The sequence below is a fragment of the Lepidochelys kempii genome, chromosome 2 (genome assembly GCF_965140265.1).
Source record: "Lepidochelys kempii isolate rLepKem1 chromosome 2, rLepKem1.hap2, whole genome shotgun sequence".
NCBI lineage: Eukaryota > Metazoa > Chordata > Testudines > Cheloniidae > Lepidochelys > Lepidochelys kempii.
The window spans coordinates 74,759,976-74,785,415 of record NC_133257.1 but is presented as its reverse complement, the minus strand read 5'-3'; the positions used below and the strand labels follow the sequence as shown (position 1 = coordinate 74,785,415).

At 41.8% G+C, this 25,440-nt stretch overlaps 1 pseudogene; it reads right to left on the bottom strand.

The window, feature by feature from the left end:
- LOC140906113 (ethanolaminephosphotransferase 1-like) overlaps positions 1–25,440 on the bottom strand; it is a 58,779-nt pseudogene that overhangs the window by 4,397 nt on the left and 28,942 nt on the right.

The following is a 25,440-nucleotide window of genomic DNA, read 5'->3' as shown; positions in this document are numbered from 1 at the left end:
CCTGAGTGGAATAGAAGGACGTAAGTTTTGTGCTTCAAACCAGAAGAGAAGTGGGATGAATGGAGTGGCTCCAAGGCCGTGCTCCTGCCCCTGCCAAAGGGGCAGGGTGTGTGGGGGAGGGGCAAGAGCTGTCTCTTGGGGATGAGTTGCTGGTAGACACCTTACCTTTTTTTTTTTTTTTTAAAGCCTTGTTTTTCCAGTTAGATGCTAAAATATTGGGAACTGCCTGTCTCTTAGAGCTTCCCATTAGAGGCTTTTCTTTTTTCTTCTTGTTTTTCCCCCCAGGAGGCCCTTGCTTTACCTACCTAGTCTGACATTGCATGGTTTTGAGGTCAAGTTGAAAGCAGGCTTGAAGTCAAAAGTGTCTAGTGGACAAATAAATATGTTGTGAAAGGAATGAGACATGCAAGATACTGGCAGGTAGAGAACAGTGGGCAGCAATTTGTGGTCTTTAGGGCAGATAATGAAAACCCAGTGTATCATAATCTCAGGGTGAACCTCTATTGCTATGACAACTATTACTTAGTCTCTGAAGGGAATATATATAAAAGGTACCAACGGAGAGGAGGAAAAAAGATGGCTTCTTTTGGTTTTGAAATGTTAGTGGTTCAATTACTATTTATTTACACATTTTAATTGCTGTGACCCTCTAATTCAGCAGTAATTATCTCAGTAAGACAGGATCTTGAAATACATACTATACTCATTAGCTGCAACAAATTGCAGCATAACAAGGAACTTTTGGGTCACCTTGTTGTTTTCACCTTAAAAGTATCTTGACACTATTGTTCTTCATTGGTTGAGATGCTTATTTAATATTTGCCTACTGCCCGTCAGATTTCCCTCACTGGCAGGAAATCCGTATTTCTCACTTAAGAACATACACAGCTCTCTTAGAAATGTAAATGGAATGACAAATTCATACAATTGCGCTTGTACCCTTGATAAATGAGGCACCCCTCACATGGCAGAGTGCAGTCTCCAAGATGGAGCTTATTCAGTTGTGACTGCCAAGCATATTTTTAAAAGGATATTTGAACATGAGCACTATCCATGAATATCCATTCCTGGTTTTACAAAATAAATGTTTAGAGGCCTCCAATGAGAGCTCATGGCTTCCATCCTGAACTGACAGGATTTCACATCTCCTGTAATGCAGGAAACTTCCGTTTCTGTACATGTTAAATTTGGTGGTACTGTATGCCAAACTAACCTACTCTTGTATACTGTAGTAATAAATACTTAATTACAATGAGCATAGTACTGATTGATGTTCACTTTTATAGTGAAACTGTGTCCTGGAAATTATACCAGAAGCGTTGTTCAAAATATGCGGTAAAATGTGCATCTTCCTGTAAAACAACTAAAATATATTTACCTGTGGAGGAACAATTATACTGAAAAGGTGTACACAGATATAATGACAGGTTTCAGAGTAGCAGCTGTGTTAGTCTGTATCCGCAAAAAGAAAAGGAGGACTTGTGGCACCTTAGAGACTAACAAATTTGAGGGCATGTCACAAGTCCTCCTTTTCTTTTTACAGATATAATGGTTGTCCAACATCTCAGTGCATTTGCAGCTCTCTGTATGAAGTTAATTGTTCACTTCCTATAATTCTCAAAAAATCTTTTCATCCTTATATATTGAGTTGCATTATTTACTTAAGTAAACTTATATATTTGGAGTTATACAATATCTTTTGCAGGTTGAGGCATATGGATTCGATATGTTTCCAAAACTTAGTGCCATGCATGAAGCCCAGTTATTCAGGGTTTGTCCTGGGGCAGGCAAATTTTTCAACACAAGGCCCTGATTTAGCAAAACATGTGCTTAAGTCCCATTGAAATCAAGCGCTGTCGTGAATCAAGGCCTAACCCTTGATTTCAGTGAGAGCTTGAATATTAAGAATTATGTTCAGTTTTGTTGTATGGTATTCCATATTGCTTCTTCACAAAGATTTATTTTCCATCTACATTAGATGAAGAAAGAGGGTGCTAAGGCACAATGAACAAGTAATGTAAGAGAAATTCAGAGGACCATCGCAAGGCATCACTTATGCCCTCAAAATATTACTTATACTATAGTACTTGTGGTGGTGGTCTAAACTGGGGAGTACCCGATTAATCGGGGAGTACCCAATTATACCTACATGTTGGAGGATATCTGGTGTGTTTCATGAAATAAAGACAGCAATGTTCATAAAGCCCTGGAAAAGAGACCTTAAAAATTTTACACTAATCTGGAATAAATATCCAAAAACCTGTACTAACACTGCTGAAAGCGTTAACTTTTCAGGCAATTGGTGTAGTATATTTTTATAAACGAGGGTGTAATGTGGACACGCTATTTAGACACTTAATTCCAGTGGCACAAGAGGAGTGAAAGTGATTCTGGTGAGTTTTTTTAACTAATGTTGCTCTTTTCTTTCTTTTAGACACATCAAGTAAAAGAACAATTTAATTCTACTCCTAGAATAGCGTCTCTACATATAAACCGTAGTCACAAAAATACTTACAATAACATTTGAGAAGACAACACCAGCCATCCATAAAAATAGCCTGGTTTGTTTTGCTAATGTATCACACGGTGATAAAATCACCCAGATAGTAAGAAGCACAAACAGCAGCACAGGAGATACCAGAGGTAGAAGTCCTTCATACAAAGAATCTTTCTTCAATGTTTTCTTTGTGTGCTCTGCAAATAAAGAAAACTATCGATTTTATGGAGTGAGATATACGTTATCTAATCTACCTCTCCCCAATAATTTCAAAACTCTAGCTTGAACAAGGTCTATGAAGCTTAACAGTTCATCTCTCAAATATTATTACCACTGTGCAAATGTTTTAGAAAGTTAAACATTTTAAGAGATCCTAGGATACCTATGCAATTCTTCTTACTTGGCTAAAAGTAGATTGTTTTATTCATATTAGGTAGTCTTTGCTCAGCTTCCCCTATTCGTCACTGTCTAGCAATAAAACACAAACCTCACGCCGAGTGATTTGTGGTAGCTGTGTCTTTTGCAATTCTCCAATTTCACAGAAATCCACATGCTGTGCAACTATTTATTTAGATGATGAAACTTTTTTATTTAGAGGCTGCTGAAATGTTTTCATCCATTATACATCATACTTAATGCTGGCACATTATTATTTGCTTAGTTTTAGATATGTTTCTGCTAAATGATTGTTGCGGCATCACCCAAATGCTATTGTAATGTGGAATCAATTTTAAGTAGTAAAATATAACAAAATTAATGTTTGTTTTTTCTTGATTGTTGATCTTTTATAGTACTTTTAAAGGCGGTAAAGAACTGATGGTCTGTCAGAGGAAAGGATAAATGTAAGATAAACAGTGATTGCGCCTGTACCAATCTCCTTACTAACGCAAAACTCCCATAAAGCATATCAGTGGGATTTTGGATCACTAAAGATTATATGATTTGGGTCATTGATTTATACTTATGATTTAAATCAGGGGTGGCCAGCCTGTGGCTCCGGAGCCACATGCGGCTCTTTAGAAGTTAATATGCGGCTCCTTGTACAGGGACCGACTCCAGGGCTGGAGCTACAGGTGCCAACTTTCCGGTGTGCTGGGGGATGCTCACTGCTCAGCCCCTGGCTCTGCCACAGGCCCTTCCCACGTCCTCCCCTGAGCCTGCCATACCCTCGCTCCTCCCCCACCACCCCCTTCCCCGAGCCTCCTGCATGCCACAAAACAGCGGGGAGGTAGGGGGAGGCACTGATTGGCGGGACTGCTGGTGGGCGGGAGGCACTGGGGGGAGGGGAGCTGATGCGGGGCTGCTGACGTATTACTGTGGCTCTTTGGCAATGTACAGTGGTAAATTCTGGCTCCTTCTCAGGCTCAGGTTGGCCACCCCTGATTTAAAAGAACAACTTTAGGTACAGTATATACTGCAAAACGCACAACTACTTGGTGTGTGTGTGTGTGTGTGTAAAATCAGTGCTCACCAACCGCGCGGTCGACTGGTCGATCCTGGAGCCTCTGCCTCTCAATCGCGTTCTCCGGCCGCTAAAAGTCCGGTGGCGCAGCAGCAGATTGCCTGCCTGCCCTGGCTCCATGCTGCTCCCAGCAAACGGCTGGCATGTCTCTGCAGCCCCTGTGGGGCAGGAGGAGGACAAGTGGCTCTGCACACTGCTGCTGCCCCAACCCCTATTGGCTCCGAACTGCAGCCAATGGGAGCTGTGGGGGAGGCGCTTGAGGACCTGGGGCAGGGTGGGGGCAGAGGGTCTCCACCCCTCCTACACCCAAACTCCCTCCCAGAGCTTGCACCTCCTGCACCCCAACCCACTACTGCAGGCTCAGCCTGGAGCCTCCTCCCACACTCTGAACCCCTTGGCCCCAGCCCAGAGCCTGCATCCCCCCCCACCACCATCCCAGCCCGGTGAAAGTGAGTGAGGGTGGGGGAGAGTGAGCAACAGGGGGAAGGGGGAATGGAGTGAGCAGGGCAGGGCCTTGGGGAAGAAGCGGGATAGATCCTGGCTTGATCTTAAATTCAAAAAGTGATCCTGTGTGTAAAAAGGTTGGAGACAGCTGATATATATAAAATATTAGGGCTGTCGATTAATCGCAATTAACTCACACAATTAACTAAAAAAAAATTAATCACATATATATTACACTGTTAAACAATAGAATACCAGTTAAAATGTATGTATTTATAGTTGCGCTCTCACAATAAAGAGATTGCATTACAGTAGTCGTATGAGGTGAATTGAAAAATACGATTTCTTTTGTTTATCATTTTTACAGTGCAAATATTTGTAATAAAAATAATATAATGTGAGCACTGTACACTTTGTATTCTGTGTTGTAATTGAAATCAATCAATTGAAAATGTGGAAAACATCCAAAATATTTATATAAATAGTATTCTATTCTTGTTTAACACCACTCAATTAATTGCAATTAATTTTAATGGTTTGATAGCCCTAATACATACAAAAGAATGAATCAGGTCTCCTAAAATTTTTTGTTGTTTTAAAAACAAAAAATAACCCATGCTGATAAAATACCTGCTGATGTTCAGAGTAGCAGGGTGGGGAGAAAAGAGGGCAAGTTTACCAGAAAACCTGAATTTTTAATGACCAAAGCTTCTGAGCATGACCACTAGAATCCAATAAATCAGACCTTGCTGTATGTTTAGAACTACTGTACTTTTCTGTTCAGAGTAGTGACATAAAACAGCAGCAGGCCTGAGAGAAGCCCTGCCAAGTGATTACATAAGAGGGAAAATGCTAAGCAAAACAAAGTGCTGAGAATGACAAGAAAGAAAATAAAGAATATTCACTAATCAGAAGAAATACTAATTCTATCAGGTCTCTGGCACTTTTCAGGGCCAGTAAACCCACATTATGCGTTGGTTGCAGGCCCATTTTTGGGATGACACAGGAGACATCTCTGGTGGGAATATGCTGCAGGAGGCACAATCTCTCTTGGAGTACCCTAGCATGCAGCTGAAGAACAGAAACTGCCCCATTTCTTTGGATGGTGTAACCTACTCCAGCAGCTCAGCAAGCTGGTGGGCAAAGGGATTGGGATATGTCCATTCCTCTTCTTGGCTTCCTTGGGCTCTGTCTTTGTAAAGCACTTTGAGATCCACAACACAAAAATGCTGTGTAAGTGCTAGGTATTATTTTATATTCTATCTAAATTTAAAACTTTATAATATTTATATTGCACTAATGCCTAGAGGCCTCAACCAGGTTGTACTTAGCATTATATATGCATGTAAATAAATGACTGTCCTTGCTCCAGGGATGTAACAGATGGATGAAATATAAACAAGCAATATAAGGCAGAGGGCAGGACAGAATAATTAAAATAGGCTATTTGAGCATATGCTAGCTGTGCATACAATTTCATAGGTATAATGCACCAACCATTAGAAATAATCACAACTTGCCACCTGCCTAGCCATTATCTGACGGTAGTTTCCTATATGCTTCCTGGCAGAGCTGAGTTTTAAAGAGGGATTAAAAGAGGATAAGATGTATTGAGTGTAAGGTACTCAACAACAATAATTTACCTTCAGTGGCCAATAACATTTGGAGAAAATCATGGAGCACATTTGACTGCAAATAAAACACAGTATTATTAACCAACAGCATACATCTGTTTAATTTGCCTGTTGAAGAATCGGAGTTATAAAGAGGAACTGGGTTAGACTGTGGGCGGGGGGCAGGAAACGCTTCCTAGAGCTTCTCCCATTGTCATAGGTACTCCACCTCAGCAAGGGGCAGTAGGTAAGTTGATGGAAGAGCCTTTGCATTGAGATAGCGCTGTCTACACTCGGGGTTAGGTCGATGCAACTACATCACTCAGGACTGAGTGACATAGTTATACTGACATAGGCTTGGTCTACACTACAAACCTAAGTCTCTGGAGGCCTGAAAGTGACAGGAAAACACAAAGAGTTATAAACATGAAAAAGAAACCAATGTTACAGATTGTTTTTCTGTAGTCAAGTTTTCCACAGTACATCTGTGGACCAGTTGCCGACTGAAAGAAACATAGCTTTTTCATATGTTACATTTATTTCTCTTGTGAGGACAGCATAAAATGCAATGATTTAAGTAGGATGGTATGACACTTATGTTAATGCACTTACTTATGAATGTTGTACAGCGTCTGCAGAACTGAAAGAAATATACTGCAGCCTGGAAAGAAACAAGATTCATATATGATGTTTTATGGACATGCTGCATTGATGGCATCAAATCTTTACTGACGTGGTAACTGAACTGTTCTGCCTTGTTATGAGAGAATTCTCTACTGGGTGTGTAAACTGAGGTCAAAGGCTGATTGCAGCTGTATAATTATCACTATTAGCCCATATATATTTTATTAAGTGATGCTGCTGCAAATGGTTAACCATTTCGATTCCTGCATTTTGTAAGATGAGCAGTAGAAGCTTTTAAGAGACATTCTGAGCAGAGTGTGTTGTAATGGTGTTACTAAAAGATTGCATCACAGTTCAGTAATTATTTGTTCTATAGTAGCACCTAGTGGCTTCAACTGCGATCAAGGCCCCATTTTGGTAGGCGCTGTATGGTCACATAATAGACAGATCTTCAACAACGAACTTGCAGCTGGAATCGATAATTAACCACAAACACAGAAGTCAAATTATTTATAAATGAATGTGCTTTTTAGGAAAATGGTAGGTTGGCAATTTAATATACAAAGATTCTATTTATAATATAATTGTATATTCCATTTTAACAATGATTTATTTTCACTACTGTCATTATTTGACTGACTGTCATTTTGATATTCACTTTAAAAACACAGCAGCAGCTTTAAAAAAAATCTTTTCTTCTTTGAGACTGAGTTAACTGGCAAAGGAATAGGGATTCCCTTGTATAAACTAGGCCAGCAGCTCTGTGTTTATTGTATTACCATAGTGCCTAGGAGCCCTAGCCATGATCAGTACCCCACTGTGCTAGGTGCTGTACAAACAGCGAACAAAAGGACTGTCCCTGTGCAAAAAGTTTACAACCTAAATATGAGACAACAGATGGAAACAGACAGATCAGGGTGTACAAAGAAACAGTGAGACAATACTGGTCAGAATGATGGGCAGTGGACATATGCGGTACTCCTGTGATCTTCTGTGGCGTAAGTTTTTTCCTTTGTGTTGGTCTATGTAGTATTTTCCTTTCTGACTACCTATCAGGTGTTTTCCAGCTGGTTGATTTGTTGCTTGAAGTCCCCATAGGATGGCCTCTGCCTCCGTTTCATTATTATCTGGCTGGACAATTGTCATAATGTCTGTGTTTTAAAATTGTGCAAGACTAATAGTTTGTTACGAGGTAGAATTGCACCCTTTGGTGATATAAACTTTGAGTTTGTAAGTTTAAACTTCCAAAAATCTTAATTATAAAAAAGTACCCAACTGGTTTCACAGTATTAGCGTTTTGTAACAATTTTTGTAAAAACAAGGAAATTCAGGATGCAGGGTCCTCTATTTGTAGAGGATGTGCAAAAACAAATTTAGGATAGTATACATTGGGGTTACCATAGCACAGCAGGGTTTCTCGTCTCCTCAAGAGATTTTGGCTTTCACCTGTCAGTCATTTGTCCCCATTGTAGAACTACCAAAGTCTTTGGCACAATTTGGGATGATTGGCAACTCCAACAAAGGAAAACTAGAATAGCAGGGATATTGGAGTCAGGATAAAGTTGTATTAAGGAATACTCCTCTAGCTCCATGGAGACTAGTCAGTATAGCCTATATGGTCTTTAATAAGTAGAACCATCAACCTTCAACCATCTTCTAAAAGGAGAAAAAAGAAAAGAATAGTTCAGCTTGTAATTTTTTTGGGGTGGTGGGTTTTTTTGGGGGTTAGCCCTCATCTGCCTCTCCTCCCCTACCCTTACAAAAAAAAAATCCGTCCTCTCTATCAAACAGCTGGAGGACTTGCAGTTTGAAGAAACATCCCAAGTATTTTGTCAATATACTTATACATATTCTCAAGCTTACTGCTCTCAGAATTGTCTGTTTAATGTGCATTTGCAGCTAGCTATGTTTTCTATTAAGCAAGGAGAGCTAGTTCAATAAAATCTTGAGTTACGTACAGCAGTCCTACCATCTGCATCACATTAGAGCAGACATGAGACAAAACACTGACTCTTAAGGTTAAATCTAAATTTCCTGTTTCAATCCTGAAGTTTGATTTGTTAGAAGAAAAGCAACCAAGAAGAACAGAAATAGAGACAAGCGCTAGAAATAGAATTTAAAGACCATTAGTTCCCAGCTATTTGTTATCTTTATGAAGTGTCAATTTAGGTAGAAATAACACACGGACCACAAATGATAATCTTACTAGTTAAAATTCCATCTCCAAGAGGGGACAGATACACCAAATACATCCTTCACCCAAATAAACTTTTACCCAATGTAATCTTTTATGAGGGTGGGGGTTTGAGTGTATGGGGGAGGGGGTAGTTTTTATGAAGTTGCCCAATTTCTTCAGCACATTGCTTCCGCTGTCTTTTTAGCTGAGGAGGCCTGTCTAGGGGTTGTCGTTGGAACTCATCAAGACTGTTTTTTAATTAGCGTTAAGAAATCCCTTCTGCCCAGCAACTGAATAGCTGCTTCTACATCATTCTCAGTTCCTGCTGATTCAGGGAGCGGAAGGCACAGAGTGAGGCTCTAACCCAATCACAATTGCTTGGCCTTTGAGCCATCCTGACTCCTGTCCAAGCAGTGATTTTTGAAATTCCCTAAAATCACACATTCTGCAAATATTATCTGTGTTGATTGAAATCTCATACTTGGGATATTAGGAGACATTCTCTCAATAGAAATCATTCAGTCTAAAAAAAAATCTAACTTCAAAAAATCAGAACATGAAGTAATGCAAAATGTGAGTGCGAATAGGAATGCTGTGCACTTCTACAACGACTTCATTCTGAGGATCTAAAAACATTATACAACCTATGAACAGAACTGGTCAAGCTTTTGTTTACACAAAAATCCTTACCACTTCTCAACCCACTCTGTTCCTGAGCTCTATCTCAAAACACCACTGTGAGAAATTATCCCTATTTTATAGTGGGGAAATTGTGCCACAGATAGGTGACACAGAGTAACGTAGGGAAATCCAGTGGCAATATGGGAATAGAACCCCCAAGTCAGCAGCAAGATCATCCAACCCTCTTTTAGACACATAAAATAGGCAGTTAAAATGCATTTGTATCTGTAACCATCTCTGTCATGTCAGGAAATACTAAAATGATCCACTAAAGGACAAAGGCACATTAGGAACAGACACTTTTTGAATTTCCAAAGCTATTTTTGAGATCTATGTTTTTCATTATCAAAGAGGCAGCTGCAATAGCAATTCTGACACCTCAAATTCTTGTTTAGGGCTTTTGAATTCAATCCTTATCCTAACACAAAAAAGTGTTAGTTACTTATGTGAATATTTCTATAGCAGACGTTGCCATAGCATAGTACACCTTATGGAAAATTAAAAACAAATATCTGTCATCTTAAAGAATGACTTAATCAAATCACTGACCCACTTTGCGCCCTATATAAGCCTCTCGCCTTTGTCTAATGGTAATTAAGTAACACTTATTTAAAGAGCCTTAGGCCATTACCAGAAGATCACCAAACTCCTCCAGATTGTGAGAACAAGTTCAGCAATGAGACCCTGCCGCTCTACACTGTTGCTGTCATTTTTAAGCCACTGTTGTACTTCAAACCAATGCCATTCTTTCAGATAAATTTTGGTTTCCAAAAACTTTCCATCTGAGAAGGGGAAACTTCCCCCATTTTGGCGGGGCGGGGGCGGGGGGAGAAGGGAGACAGGGAATAGGGCTGGGCAATCCTTCTTTGCAGAAGGCAGAAGCTAAGGCTTTGTCTACACTACACACCTTTCAGTGACACAGCTGTGCCGTTACAGCCATGCCGCTAAAAGGTGCGCAGTGTTGCTGCTGTGTGTCGGCGGGAGAGAGCTCTCCCACCGCCAAAAAACTTCCACCGCCAACGAGCGGCTGTAGCTTAGTCAGCAGGAGAGCTCTCCTGCCGACAAAGCCCTGGTCACACCAGCGCTTTTTGTTGACAAAACTTTTGTTTTCTGGGTGTGTGATTTTTTTAACACCTCTGAACGACAAAAGTTTTGTCAAAAAGAAAAGGAGGACTTGTGGCACCTTAGAGACTCACCAATTTATCTGAGCATAAGCTTTTGTGAGCTACAGCTCACTTGATGCTGTAGCTCACGAAAGCTTATGCTCAGATAAATTGGTGAGTCTCTAAGGTGCCACAAGTCCTCCTTTTCTTTTTGCCGATACAGACTAACACAGCTGCTACTCTGAAAACTTTTGTCATTCAGTTGCCAGCGTAGACAAAGCCAAAGAGTTAATTTTGACTGAACTGAGTCCTTAAATGCTTGGCAGTTGAGTAGCATTTCAACCTGCATCACTAATATTACCAATTCTCAGCAGCCCTAAGGTTACAGCTATACTGCAGAAAACAAAACATCAGCGAGTCTCAGAGCACAGATCAACTGACTCAAGCTTGAGGGGCTTGTGCTATCGGGCTAAAAAGAGCAGTGTAGATGTTCCCACTGGGGCTGGAGTCTGGGCTCTGAAACCCAGCAAGGGAAGAGGGTCTCAGAGTCCAGGCTCCAGCCCACAGCAGTAGCAGCAGTCTATGCTGCTATTTCCAGCTCGGTAGCATGAGTCCCATTCAGTTGCCCCAGGCTCTGAGACTCACTGCCACAGGGTTGGTTTGTTTGCAGTGTAGATGTGCCATAACTGACCCATCTCATCACCACACTATTTTCCCTTTCAACCTCTAGACTGATAACCTTATATTCAATGACTGCTGAAGAGTCAACTGTAAAAATGATTCATTTACACCTAGCAGCTGGAAAAATTACTTAGCAATGTTTGGCATCTCAGAGCCTAGAAAACCCCTCCCCACTCCATATTCCACATTTTAGAGCAGTGAGACTGTTGGGAAAAAATTTCACTGCATAGAATGTTTAATATACCCTTGTTAAACTTTTAACTTTCAGAGGCACTGGTAGCTGGAGAAGTGGCTGTTTATAGAACAGGACTGATTCTCACTGTTATGCATTTCTGGAGAAAGGAACTTTTTTGTTTTCATTTAATTTCTAATTCCACTGATTGGCGGGGCAAACAGATTATTACATAGTCAGCTGCTTGCTGACTACACAATCAGTATTTTATTATTTACAGTGTAAAAGTTTGCACCACATATGAACTGAAAAGAATCAACTGAGAAGAAAATTTTAGAATTTATAAACTTAACATGTCTGAAGTATGCAACTTTAAGCAATTTAAGCAAACAAATACATATTCAAGCGTACCAGTACAGCATGAATTACAACACATCTGATTTTACACGGAGACAGGATAGTTGTGCAAAACGTGTATGCTATTTGCATGCACAAAGACTCAATTAACATTTGCATGCACATGTTTTGGATTCAGTGAGTTTGCGCCCATATTTGCCACCTAAGGCATTGTCATGGTGAGGCTACATGCTAACCCATTGTAGAAATCTAGCACAGACTGGTCATGAGATAGCTCCATATAGTACAGTATACATTGCTATCCCTTTTGAACCAAGTGGTTAGCCAATGTTCATGATCTTCTGGTTGAGTAGGAGGAGAAGTTGATGATGGAGACTTGTATTTCTTTCAGGCAATCCTTTTTATTTACAAAAATGTTCCCAAAGTCCTGTTTCCCTGATCACAGTAGGAATCAAACAGGAAGGAATTTCTTTACTAACCATTCCAAGCCTCTTTTCAGCCAGCATTCTGCCCCAAAAGCTCTTCCTCTTGCATTTCTCTGAGCCATGTTACTAGTGTTGCTGGCTGCTTCTCTGGTGTGTTTCCTCATGCACAGCCCTACCAAACATTATTCTCCCCCACCCCCCATATTTGCCCTAAGCCCCCAGAGAAACTCTCTCAACACATATAGCTCAGCCTTTGTCCAGTCGAGCCGTGTAGCCTGTGTTTTGGGCAGTTGTTCCTATTGTTTCTCCAAAAAGGACCTTACCTGTTTCTTGCATTTATCCTGAATGAATAGTGGCTAGCATGCACATCAGCTTCGATAGGGTTTCACCCAGCCTCCATCATAACAATACTTTCATATGTACTAAGCTGGTGAATATATTAGCTAGCACATGCTCAGAACACACCTTTAAATCCTAATTGAGCCAAAGTCTAAGCATACTTTGAAAGTATGGTTTGAAAGTATATCCCTTAACATTACCTAATGACTATTCAGAATGGTTAGCTGCTTTGCAATAGAAAGTACAAGAAATCATTTTGAAATGAGTTACCAATATGTTACTGAAAATTTGTCTTAGCAGTATATGCCAATAAAAAAGCAATCTCTCTCCTCCCTCAGGTTTCAGAGTAACAGCCGTGTTAGTCTGTATTCGCAAAAAGAAAAGGAGTACGTGTGGCACCTTAGAGACTAACCAATTTATTTGAGCATAAGCTTTCGTGAGCTACAGCTCACTTCATCGGATGCATACTGTGGAAAGTGTAGAAGATCTTTTTATATACACACACAGCATGAAAAAATACCATCACAGGGCCTAATAACATCAGCCACACTATCAGAGGCTTGTTCACCTGCACATCCACCAATGTGATATATGCCATCATGTGCCAGCAATGCCCCTCTGCCATGTACATTGGTCAAACGGGACAGTCTCTACGTAAAAGAATAAATGGACACAAATCAGATGTCAAGAATTATAACATTCATAAACCAGTCGGAGAACACTTCAATCTCTCTGGTCACGGGATTACAGACATGAAAGTTGTGATATTACAACAAAAAAACTTCAAATCCAGACTCCAGCGAGAAGCTGTTGAATTGGAATTCATTTGCAAATTTGATACAATTAATTTAGGCTTGAATAGAGACTGGGAGTGGCTAAGTCATTATGCAAGGTAACTTATTTCCCCTTGTTTTTTCCTACCCCCCCCCCCCCGCCAGACGTTCTTGTTAAACCCTGGATTTATGCTGGAAATGGCCCATCTTGATTATCATACACATTGTAAGGAGAGTGGTCACTTTAGATAAGCTATTACCAGCAGGAGAGTGGGTTGGGGGGGGGGGGTGAGAAAACCTGGATTTGTGCTGGAAATGGCCCAACTTGATTATCATACACATTGTAAGGAGAGTGATCACTTTAGATAAGCTATTAGCAGCAGGAGAGTGGGGTGGGAGGAGGTATTTTTTCATGCTTTGTGTGTATATAAAAAGATCTTCTACACTTTCCACAGTATGCATCCGATGAAGTGAGCTGTAGCTCACGAAAGCTTATGCTCAAATAAATTGGTTAGTCTCTAAGGTGCCACAAGTACTCCTTTTCTTTTTGCAAATACAGACTAACACGGCTGTTACCCTGAAACCTGTCATTTACACTTTAGTTTCATACCTAATTGCCTTTTCTATTGTCTTTCTGTTTTTAAAAACCAAAAATGCAATGTTTCAATTTACAGTTTTTAGATTTTTCAGGTTTAATCATTCTCCTTTTTTACTTTCCTCCTCTCCTCACCCCACCCCAGCCACCCTTCCTTTGTCCACTGGAATAAGGAGCATAAAGGTCAAAATAATTGAGAGAATGTGGCAGGGGAAACATCCTCTTCCTCTCTGCCCCCCTTGTAAGAATTAAAACAAAAGCAGAACAACCCCACATTTTCTCAGTGAAAGAAAATATCCTTTTTTTTCTTCTAACACCTTTTTTCCCCACCTCAGAAAAGTATGAAAAATGTTTTTAGAAAGTGTGAAAAAATACTTTCATTTGTTTAAACTTTTTTTAAAGTTTTCATACTTTTCCAGTCAGCAGTGTGCCCTTGTTGCCAAGAAGGCCAATGGCATTTTGGGATGTATAAGTAGGGGCATTGCGAGCAGATCGAGGGACGTGATCGTCCCCCTCTATTTGACATTGGTGAGGCCTCATCTGGAGTACTGTGTCCAGTTTTGGGCCCCACACTACAAGAAGGATGTGGATAAATTGGAGAGAGTCCAGCGAAGGGCAACAAAAATGATTAGGGGTCTGGAACACATGACTTATGAGGAGAAGTTGAGGGAACTGGGATTGTTTAGTCTGCAGAAGAGAAGAATGAGGGGGGATTTGATAGCTGCTTTCAACTACCTGAGAGGTGGTTCCAGAGAGGATGGTTCTAGACTATTCTCAGTGATAGAAGAGGCCAGGACAAGGAGTAATGGTCTCAAGTTGCAGTGGGGGAGGTTTAGGTTGGATATTAGGAAAAACTTTTTCACTAGGAGGGTGGTGAAACACTGGAATGCGTTACCTAGGGAGGTGGTAGAATGTCCTTCCTTAGAAGTTTTTAAGGTCAGGCTTGACAAAGCCCTGGCTGGAATGATTTAAGTGGGGATTGGTCCTGCTTTGAGCAGGGGGTTGGACTAGATGACCTCCTGAGGTCCCTTCCAACCCTGATATTCTATGATTCTATGATTCTATGATTCCAGTTGAAAAACACATTTTAAAGTGAGGAAGTATCATCTTCCCCATATCCCACTCATCCTTTTTTACATTTTTCCACATTTTTCCATTGTGGGAAAAAAACCATAACTGTGAGGGGGGAGACCCAAAAATATAAAACCTGAAATGAAACAAAAATTTAAAAAGTCAGTGAAAGATCATAAAAGCTCTGAACATTTTTTTGTCTGAAACTTTGGGGAGGGAGGGAAATACTTTTGCAACTAACTCTAGGTTAGATATGTAAATGGCTAATGAGTACTTCCACAGTTATGTTATGTTAGAATAATTTTTTAGAAGAGAGCTAAACCCTCAGGCTTCTGGGCATAAACCAACCACTAAGTGACAGAGGATAGGAAGAAATGTTCTCTATGGGTAGGTTATTGCATTATTGTCCACTTACAGGGATTCATGCACTTGCCTCTGGAGCATATGGTACAGGCCACGGTTAAGAAACAAGCTACTAGACTAGGTATGGCCCTGGGCTGATCCTGTATGATAGCTCCTGTTTGGTAAGGTTTAAATGTCATGCCTTGGGGTCATCCCTATTTATTAATTATTATTGTTTATGTATTTATTATCAAACCAACATATAGCAATGGCTGAGAGCACCTCCAAAAATGGAAACTTATTTTTACAAAATCAATGTAAATTCCAGTATAACACACCACAGAAAAAATTAACACTTTTTTTTCTACAAACATTAACCCCACTTATAGGAGAGAGTGCATGGCCCAGACCTCAGCCAGCTTTTACATCTCATTTTTCAGTTGGGACTTGGTCCTGCATTATTGAAGCCAATGGATGCTTTGCCATTGATTTCAGTGGGCACAAGATCGGGCAGTTAGGGTGGGTTTCACAACAGGACTGAGGTATTGCAATGCTGAGCATCACGGCACCTTACTTTTAGGTGTCTAAAAAATCTGGGAACAACACTGCGACCCACAAAGCCAAGTTATACACCTAGGTTCTCTATACAATGAACAGGGAGGGACAGGCACCTAAGAATGCAATCCACAAAAGCCAGCATACTAGTTGGGGAGCCACCTAAGCTAGTTAATGGGAGATGCGGATGAGAGGGATGTGTCCTAAGCCCTGCCCCTCTCTCAGAGGTGGGCATGTAAGCTCTGGCTGAAGAAAGACAGCTAGCTTTGCTTAGCAATCCATGAAAAGGAACCTACTGCCAAATGGCGCCTAAGGCATTTATTGTGAGAATGAGTTTGGCACCTGCCTTGCTCCACACAAAATGGTGCAGGGAGGGTGTGTCCACCTTTTAACTTTTAGCCTAGTGGTTAGAGCACTTGCCTGGGATATGAGAGCCAAGTCCAATTCTCCTCTCTGTGCCGGGAGCAGGGAGGGAGGGAGGATTTGAACAGGGGTTTCCTATGGAGAGTTCTACTGGCTACTGAGCTATGGGACATTCTGATGAGGGCTCCCTCAGTCTCTCGTATTGAAGCTGTTCCATGATGGATAAATAAGAGAGTTTGAAGCAGGAGAATTGGAGCTGACGTGTCTCACCTGCCAGGTGGGGCCCTAACCATTGGATTACAGCCTCATTCACACTCTTCCTCTCTCTGAACCTATTACTTCCACTGTGGATAAATACTTAAATAGTCATTGGGCCAGAAAGAGGGAGTAAGTGGATGGGAATGACCCTGTAGGCCATTAGTTAGGGCACCCACTAGGAGGTGGGAGACCCTGGGTCCAGTCCCCTTGCGGCAGTCACTTTTTCATTATTTATCCACAGACAACTGCTTCAGCGGGAGAAACTGAGGGCATCCCCTCATCAGAATATCAGTGGTGAGTGAACTCTCCTAAGAGGTGGAAGACCCCATTTCTCCCACTTCTGGCGGAGAGGGGGAAATTGAACCTGGGTCTCCAACTACCCAGGTGAGTGCTCTAACCCTGGTCTAAAAGTTATAAGGTAGACATCTCCTCCTACAGCTAGATTTAGAATTGGACTTGATCCAGTTGGCAGCCTCTGAAGACTCCTTCCAGATCAGGCCCCACACACAACTTAAGTGGCTGAATGCCTCTCCTCCCCTGGCTCTCAAATTGCTTTGGGGCTTAGGTGGGAGATAGGTGTCCAGATGCCTAAAGGGAGTGAGCAGTGCACATGCTCAGAGACAGAAACTTCGATTCTGAGGGAACTTTTATGCTAAAAAACTTAGGCACCGAATGGGTTTAGGTGCCCACAGTGTTCAGTTGAAGTTTTGTGGATCGCAGTAGAGCCAAACGGGGACTTAGGCACCTAAGTCTGGGATTAGGTGCCTAAATCAATTTGTGGATCCCATCTTTACTGGCCAATCCCAAAGGTCTGAAACATGCAACAATGCTTGGATTATAGAACAGCCTTTCTATTGTGCACTTAGAGCTGCACTGATGAAATACAAGGAACCCACTGTAAGTTCTAATGGCACCTCAAGCACAAGAGCAATTTTCTAACTTCTGATTTTGATTAGTATTGTGAGGTGTGGGGAAAGGAAAGCATTTCTTTCTGTGCATTCAAAAGTGATTTTTTTGCTTGCAAGTGAGCAAAAACTTTATGGCAGCTTTTTGGATTCATTTAAGGTACCAAATTCACTTGGGAAATAATTGTGTGAAAAGACATGTTTTTCTAAAAATGTTCACATCAATATCTGCCCTCTACTATTATGCTTTTTTATTTTTTTTTGCAGGGGGGTCTGGACCAGTTATGACACACCCTGTCCCAGTGTGACCCTATGGGAGATTCTACTGAGCCAGAGTGTTGAGGGGCAATTGTGATTAATCCTCACAGGGCTTTCAGGGTATCATCTGAGAGGGCCTTGCTGAGTTGAGGTAATTAGGTACAGCTGAGGCTACTTAGTGTCTGAACTTTTAAAAGGGACTGGGCTTCTCTCATACTACGTTAGAAAAGGTGTTTGCTGTCTGGATGTCAGGATAGGGAGCTCTTTAGACAGAAGAGCTACCCTGTTTATTTTGTTTGGTGTGTATCTGAGAGTTTGCTTTGTGGCTTAAGGATTTGAGCTTCATGATGAAAATGTGGCCAGGGCCCATGAAAGTTTTCTGGGTGTGTTCACTTGGTAGCAGAAGAAATACTGTAAAATACTCTGGAGTGGTTTCTCTGCTTAACCTGGGATTCCAGTGAGATTTCTGTCCAGTGTATCTGACCCTGGACTTCCTAGATGCATTCAGAGCATGCAAGGTGATTCACAGGAAAGTAAGGAAGACTGTCCTAGCCCTGCAGATCTAACACTCAGTTTTGCTGTTGTTTTTGTAAACTTAAACACACTCAATCCTGGTAATGAGAGAACATGAGCTTCACTCAGTAAAACAACAACATCTATTGAGAATGTGTTAAGAGTGAAGTTCACCATTAGGGACGCCAATTGTTGAAAATCCATTAGAGACATTTGCAAACCTTACTCTTGCTCTTCTAAATTGATTGTCCAAAAACTTGACAGCCCAGCAGCTCTGCTTCTGTACTGGGGTGAGGAAGGGGAGAGAGAATGAAACTGCATTCAGATACTTTGCCAAGTGTTGACCAACCAGATACAAGCTCATTGTTAAAGTGCCAACAGTGATTAATAACAGCCACCAAATGGTTAAGTGATGCCCCATTAAGATTTAATTAGGGGCCTTGGAAACAAACTCACAAAATGTCAGTGTCCTGTTTGTTTCTCTATTTATAAGTGCTCATGAAACGGACTGAATTGCAAGAGAGTGGATTCTCTGATTTTATTTTTATATATATGAAATCAGTTCCACAGAATGTGCTTGTCATTCAGGCTTCCCCCACTATCAACTAATCTGGTGAAACAACCTCTGTGTGAGAAGGTAGGTTAGCCTTCATCTTTTCAGCCCTTAGTGTATCTGAGACTGTCACCATTTTTAGGAATCCTGGCACAGAGCAAAATGAATATGGTGCTACAGATCTCAGACTACCATTGCAAACTGAACTGAACCTACTCATTGCACATAAGCTGATGAACAGGTATCAAACGGTGACCACTTCTGGTCTCTATTACTGAACCCAGATTCAAACTTGTGACACAAAGACTAAATGCTTTCTAGCCCAAAGTCAATTCCAAGGACTCTCTCATCTGCCCTCTCTTGCTTTGTGAATGTAACTGAAGAGTCCCTAAAAACAAACTTGAAGACTGATTTCAATAAAGTTACAAGGGACTGTGAAAACAGTAATAACTGGGCCAATTAATATAGTTCATTTGGGGGGTTTTGTCATCGTTAAAAACAGTCATATATATATTCTAGCCATGAAATCTGTCCCACTAAGGGCATTGTAACTCCTGTGTGACAGATTTTAAAGGCCTCCCTGGGCTCTTAGATATGTGTAAACTACCCAAGACAATGATGGAAAGAACATTCAGTTCTCTTGCTTCAGGAATCCATTCACATGACCCTTGCCTGACTAGCATGCAATATATAAACAGAGCCTAATAACTCTTAAGTGATATTATTAAGCTTTTCTATGAGGTGGTTTTTGGTTGAGTGAGAGTAAAGAGAGGCTGCTTGCTTCTGGGGATTTTAAAGCTTTAAGAAGCCTCCCTTCCACAAATCTTCTTAATATGTTGAACAGTGTGAACTAAAGCTTCATCCGTGGCTTGTCAAGCCGAAGGAAGGTCATTATTTTTCTCCTTAAACTGGTTGTCACGTGCCTTAAAGACAGGCACAAAAGAAGATAGGTACTTGGTAAAGGAAGACTGCACTCAGTGGACTAGTTCAGGATTGCATATCACACCACCACATAGCCAACTTCTGCACAAGCTGGCATTGATCTTCTCAGAGTGCCTATGGTGCTCTGACTTGTGCACAAATCACTCCATATCTCCCTATTTCCCCACTTCCAGCCACCAGATGGCATTTTAAGCTCATTCCCACATAAAATGAGTTGACAAATTCATGAGATATTACTGTGGTGTGTTCTATTTCACATTTTTTTTCTCCAAAAATGTGAGAAAAATGGGCATACTGTGGACCTGAAATACAAAGGATTATACAATTTTGGCTGCTGTCATAAGATTTTACATTGAGGGTAAAACAAGAGAGGAAACAAAAACACATCCTTGTACACATTCCTTCTAAAAATTATGCCTAAGTACAGGGTCACTCGAATAGTTCTACTTCTTTATAATCTGTGAATTCCTGGAAGGTACAATAGAAGCTGAAGATAGTACCTTTTAATGGTTTGTAAGTGGGGGTGGGAGACGGAGAGTGTGTGTGAATTTAATAGGCACAATTAAATTATCTCCTCAAACACATTTGTACAGCTTCTAGGGAAGTCAATGGGTGATAAAAACACATACCCAAGAGCTTAATTTGGCTCAAAGAGTGCAAATGTTTCTTAAGAATTATTTCCATACTGGATGTGTTAAATAGCGTATAAGACCAACTTCTCCTTTTCCTGTCTTTTCTCTTCCTAACTAAATTCATTACAAATAAAAATCTAATACATCAGGATATTCAAAATGTGCATGTTAATTTCTTAACATTCCAACTAAATCCTGGAAGATATTTCAGACACATTCCTGATTTCATGTTATTGAAAACTCATTATTTTAATCTGTTAAAAGATAAAACTACTTCTGTTCTCTTTCCAGTTGTAATTCTGTCTGTTTCCTGGCTTAGGAAATTTTCAGTGCTTATATCAGAATCTAGAAATAAAAGTGATTACATCAGATAGGAAGTAATGCTAAACATTAGTTAGTAGGAGTAGCAACATTTTAGCATTTCTGTTCTACAAATACTTTCTAAATACAAGTTTAAAAACTGAATAGCCTGCTCGTCAGGTTTACAGTTTTGTATCCTAACATTATTTAAACAGTAAAAGCCTTCATTCTTTCCACCACATCACTTTGTACCAATAGTATCTAAGGCCCAAATTCTCAAAGCTAGTTAGGATTTGAACGTCAGTTGAAATCAATAGAAGTTAAGAGATTAAATACCTTTGAGGATCTTGTCCTAAGAACCTATTGTATTATGGATTAAAAGGGTCAAACTCATACTAATAAACACACATACATACAAATTCCATGTCTCTCTCCTCCCCCACCACCCCAATAATGAAAGCAATCTTACTTGTGTGACATTAACTACATTTGAATCTTTGGAAACCTGTCAACCAAGCAGCAAAAAGAATTAGACCCCCTGATTGAAGTCAGGTTCTTCTGTTTCTCAGTTGTGAGTTAGTGAGCATCAGAAAGTATGAACGTGAGGAGGAAACATTTCTCCAATCGTTTCCATTTCTCAGTGGGAGATTCTCTAAATCACTACAATATTGATCTTAATAAATCACTCTGTAAATACATCTCTTTCAGTGGCAGATAACAAATATCGTAGGAAGAAAAAAACATTATAAAGAAAAAGAAGTAAATAAGCTAGGAAAAACCATTTAGATTTTCACAGCTCTGGAGATTTACCTATCAGCAAGATTACTAATATATCTGTAATAACCAAATAGGAAAGTCTTGTGCCAAACTTCTACCCCAAACAGCAGCAATCACCAGATACATTGCTATTAATGTCTACAGAAAAAGGATAAAGCTGTTTTAATCTTCCACTTATAAAGGCAAATTTAAATGCATAAAATTTCACTCACCCTAATCGAGCATAAACTCCAGGGTCCAAATATGCTGGTTTCCACCTCTTCCCTCCCCACACAATAGGGACTAATCCTGCAACCCAACTCAATACTTGGAGGTAGAGGAGCAAAGTTCCAATACAGCCAACAAAATGACTTTAAGAATAAGCTGTACAAGATGCAAGCTGCAATCCTGGTAATGTGTGCATCTTCCTCTTCTCAGTACTAGTCCAGAAACTGCAACTCCCCAATCTCTTCATAAAGCCAGGTCTCATAGGTGTCAATGGACCGAGCTTCAGATTTTCAAATCTGGTTACTGTAATTATTTTCTGTCTCTTTAATCTAGGGGTGGACAAACGTTTTGGTCTGAGGACCGCATCTGGCTATGGAAATTGTATGGTGGGCAATGAATGCTCACGAAATTGGGAGTTGGGATGCAGGAGGGGGTGAGGGCTCTGGCTGCAGGTGCGGGCTCTGGGGTGGGGCCAGAAATGAGGAGTTCAGAGTGCGGGAGGGCGCTCTGGGCTGGGGCAGGGGGTTGAGGTATGGGAAGGGGTGAGGGCTCTGGCTGGAGGTGCGGGCTCTGGGGTGGGGCCAGGGATGTGGGGTTTGGGGTGTAGGAGGGGGCTGCAGGCTGGGGGTGGAGAAGAGGGGTTTGGAGTATAGGAGGGGGCTCTGGGCTGAAGCAGGGGGTTGGAGTATGGGAGGGGGTACAGGCTCTGGGCTGGGGATGCGGGTTCCAGGGTGGAGCCAGAAATGAGGGGTTCAGGGTAGGCGGGGGGCTCCAGGCTGGAGCAGGGGATTGGAGTCTGGGGGAGAGTGTTCTGGGCTGGGACCAAGGGGTTCAGAGGGTGGGAGGAGGATCAGGGCTGGAGCAGGAGGTTGGGGTACGGGAAGAGGTCCGGGGTGTAGACTCCAGGCAGCATTTACCTCAAGCAGCTCCCAGAAGCAGCGCCATGTCCCCCCTCCAGCTCCTACGTGGAGGCGCGGCGCCAGCCAGGCGTCTCTATGCACTGCCCCGTCCGTAGGCACTGCCCCATACACAGGCACCACCCCTGTAGCTCCCATTGGCCACAGTTCCCGGCCAATGGGAGCTGCAGAGCCAGCACTTGGGGCTGGGGCAGAGTGTGAAGCTCCCTGGCTGCCCCTACACATATGAGCTGGAGGGGGGACATGCCGCTACTTCCAGGATCCGCATGGAGCGGGGCAAGCCCCCAACCCTGCTCCTCAGCAGAAGCTTGAGGGCCGGATTAAAAGGTCTGATGGGCCAGACGCGGTCCGTGGGCCATAGTTTGCCCACCCCTGGTTTCCAACCCATTTTTTCCCCCTAAACAGAATAAAGCAAAGTACTTTTAAGGGAAAAAATAGCTGACATTAATTTCTTATTAAAACAAAATGGAAAAAATGAAAAAATAGAACTCATCTTTTTTGTAAAGATTCTTAGTATGGGTAAGAGATGCTAACACTATTCATTACCGGTAGGGCCCTACCAACTTCATGGTCCATTTTAGTCAACGTCATGGTCAGAGGATTTTCTAAATAATAAATTTCATGATTTCAGCTATTTAAATCTGAAATTTCACGGTGCTGTAATTGTAGGGGTCCTGACCCCGCAAAAAATTGCGGGGGGGGGCGGCTGCAAAGTTATTGTAGTGGGGTTGTGGTACTGCTACCCTTACTTCTGCGCTGCTGTCTATAGAGCTGGGCCCTCAGTCAGCAGCCGCCACTTTCTGGCTCCCCAACTCTGAAGGCAGCAGCGCAGAAGTAAAGGTGGCATGGTCTGGTATTGCCACCCTTACTTCTGCGCTGCTGCTGGCGGGCGCTGCCTCCAGAGCTGAGCGCCTGGCCAACAGCCGCTGCCCTCCAGCTGCCCAGCTCTGATGGCAATGCAGGGAAGTAAGGGTGGCAATACTGTGAACCCCCCCACCCCCCCCGCAACTCACTTTTGGGTCAGGACCCCCAGTTTGAGAAACGCTGGTCTCCCCTGTAAAATCTGTATAGTCTAGGGTAAAAGCACTTAAAAGACCAGATTTCATGAGGGGAGACCAGATTTCATGGACCATGACACACTTTTTATGGCCGAGAATTTGGTAGTGCCCTAATTATAGGATAGACGAGGAAGCAAGCAGGCAACTTTATTAAAAATAAAAGGAGTAACCACTTAATTCATTAGGCACTGCATTGAAAACTTTACCCTATGTGGGTTAGGTTACTCTAGTTATAACAGTGATGTACCTGTAATTTGGATATTCTGATTAAAGTTAATTTGGTGGCATCGTTAAAAACATTCTTGTTGCGGTAGCTCTATTTTATTTCACATTGTAGTCATTGTATCATAATAATCTTCACATCACTGCTTATTAGCATTTGAAGGCCCAGAGCTGACTAGTGTTTCCTGTCATTTTAAGGGCGTACAGTGGACATACAGTATTGAATGCAGAAGAATCAAAAAGCCTCCAGTCAGGATACCGTAGGCAGGACTGGTAGTGCCGCCTATTATTAAGGTTGCCTAATATGTCTCATTATAAGACTCTGTTCTTAGTTGCCAACCTTTAACAGTTCAGGCTGAAATTTTATATGCTGGGTGTCTGCCTCAGGCTGAATTATTCTGGAAAATTTCAACCAAAACGATGTAGTTGTGACTAAGAATGAGGCTAGGGGGAAATACGTTAACGCGCCCATGTAAAATTCTGGTGGTGTTTTCTTTAAAAAGCTCTAGCACCTCCATGCTTTGTAGCAGGGTCTTGAAATTTTACAGTAGGATGGCATTTGTACCAGGGATATGCCTTTTACCATTTTGGTGTAAATCTGCCCAAATTTGACAGGCTGCCACAGGAAGGCTATTGAGGAGCTAGGGAGGGAGGCAGGCCGGAAACCAGGAAGGTTTCTGTTGGAAACCTGCCAGGCATCTGTCAGAAATTTGTTGAAATCGAGACGTTCCCCCAGAATGTTTCAATTCTGAAGCATCAGCATTTTCCAAGAGAAAACTGTTCCATCAGAAAAATTTCTTACCAACTCTATTGCCCATGCACCATTCCCAGAAAGCAACTGAGGATGCTCCAGCAAGGACTATGGGGCAAAGCTGGACTTTCCTTGAAACAGATACTTTCAGCTGCTTTGTACCAGGATGGGGCCGGGCACAGGAACTGAAAGCAGGGAGCCTGTCTCTCCTGTGATCTCAGTGACCCCTCTGTTAGCATGCATGAAGGAGGAAGTCACTAGAGCTGAATGCAGAGTGGGCTAAAGCTGGACTAGGAGAGAAGGGAAGAAGTAAACTGGGACGAGGAATCTGGTGAAACTGAGACTGGTGGGAGGGTGGGGGTAGGAGGAAGAAACCAGTGACTGTTACTGGAGACTGGAACCCAGGAGGTAGGGGAGGCTGTACTAGGTAGACAAGGAGACTGGGACTGGGATTTGGGGTGGGGGGAGACTGAGACCATGAACCAGTGTGAGAAATGGGAGGAGGGAGTTAGAGACCAGTTAGATTGGGGAGGCGGGGTGGGGAACACTGACATCAGATGAGGTGATTTTTTTTTTCAAGTTGGGCGATTCATCAAATCCTAATCCATTTCACAAATGATTTTTTTGTTTTTGACAAATCAGCATTTTTCAACAGAAAACATGGCTAGTCAAAAAATTCCCGATCAGCTCTACTCACAGGATCAAGTGCATTGTTTGTTATTTTACAGATGCTGTAGACGATGCACAAAAGAATGTTTTTTAAACTTCTGGAGAGGGGGGGAAACCTTTTGTAGTGATAATCAAGGTGGGCCATTTCCAGCAGTTAACAAGAATGTGTGAGGAACGGGGGGGGGGGGGGGGAGGGGAAATAGTT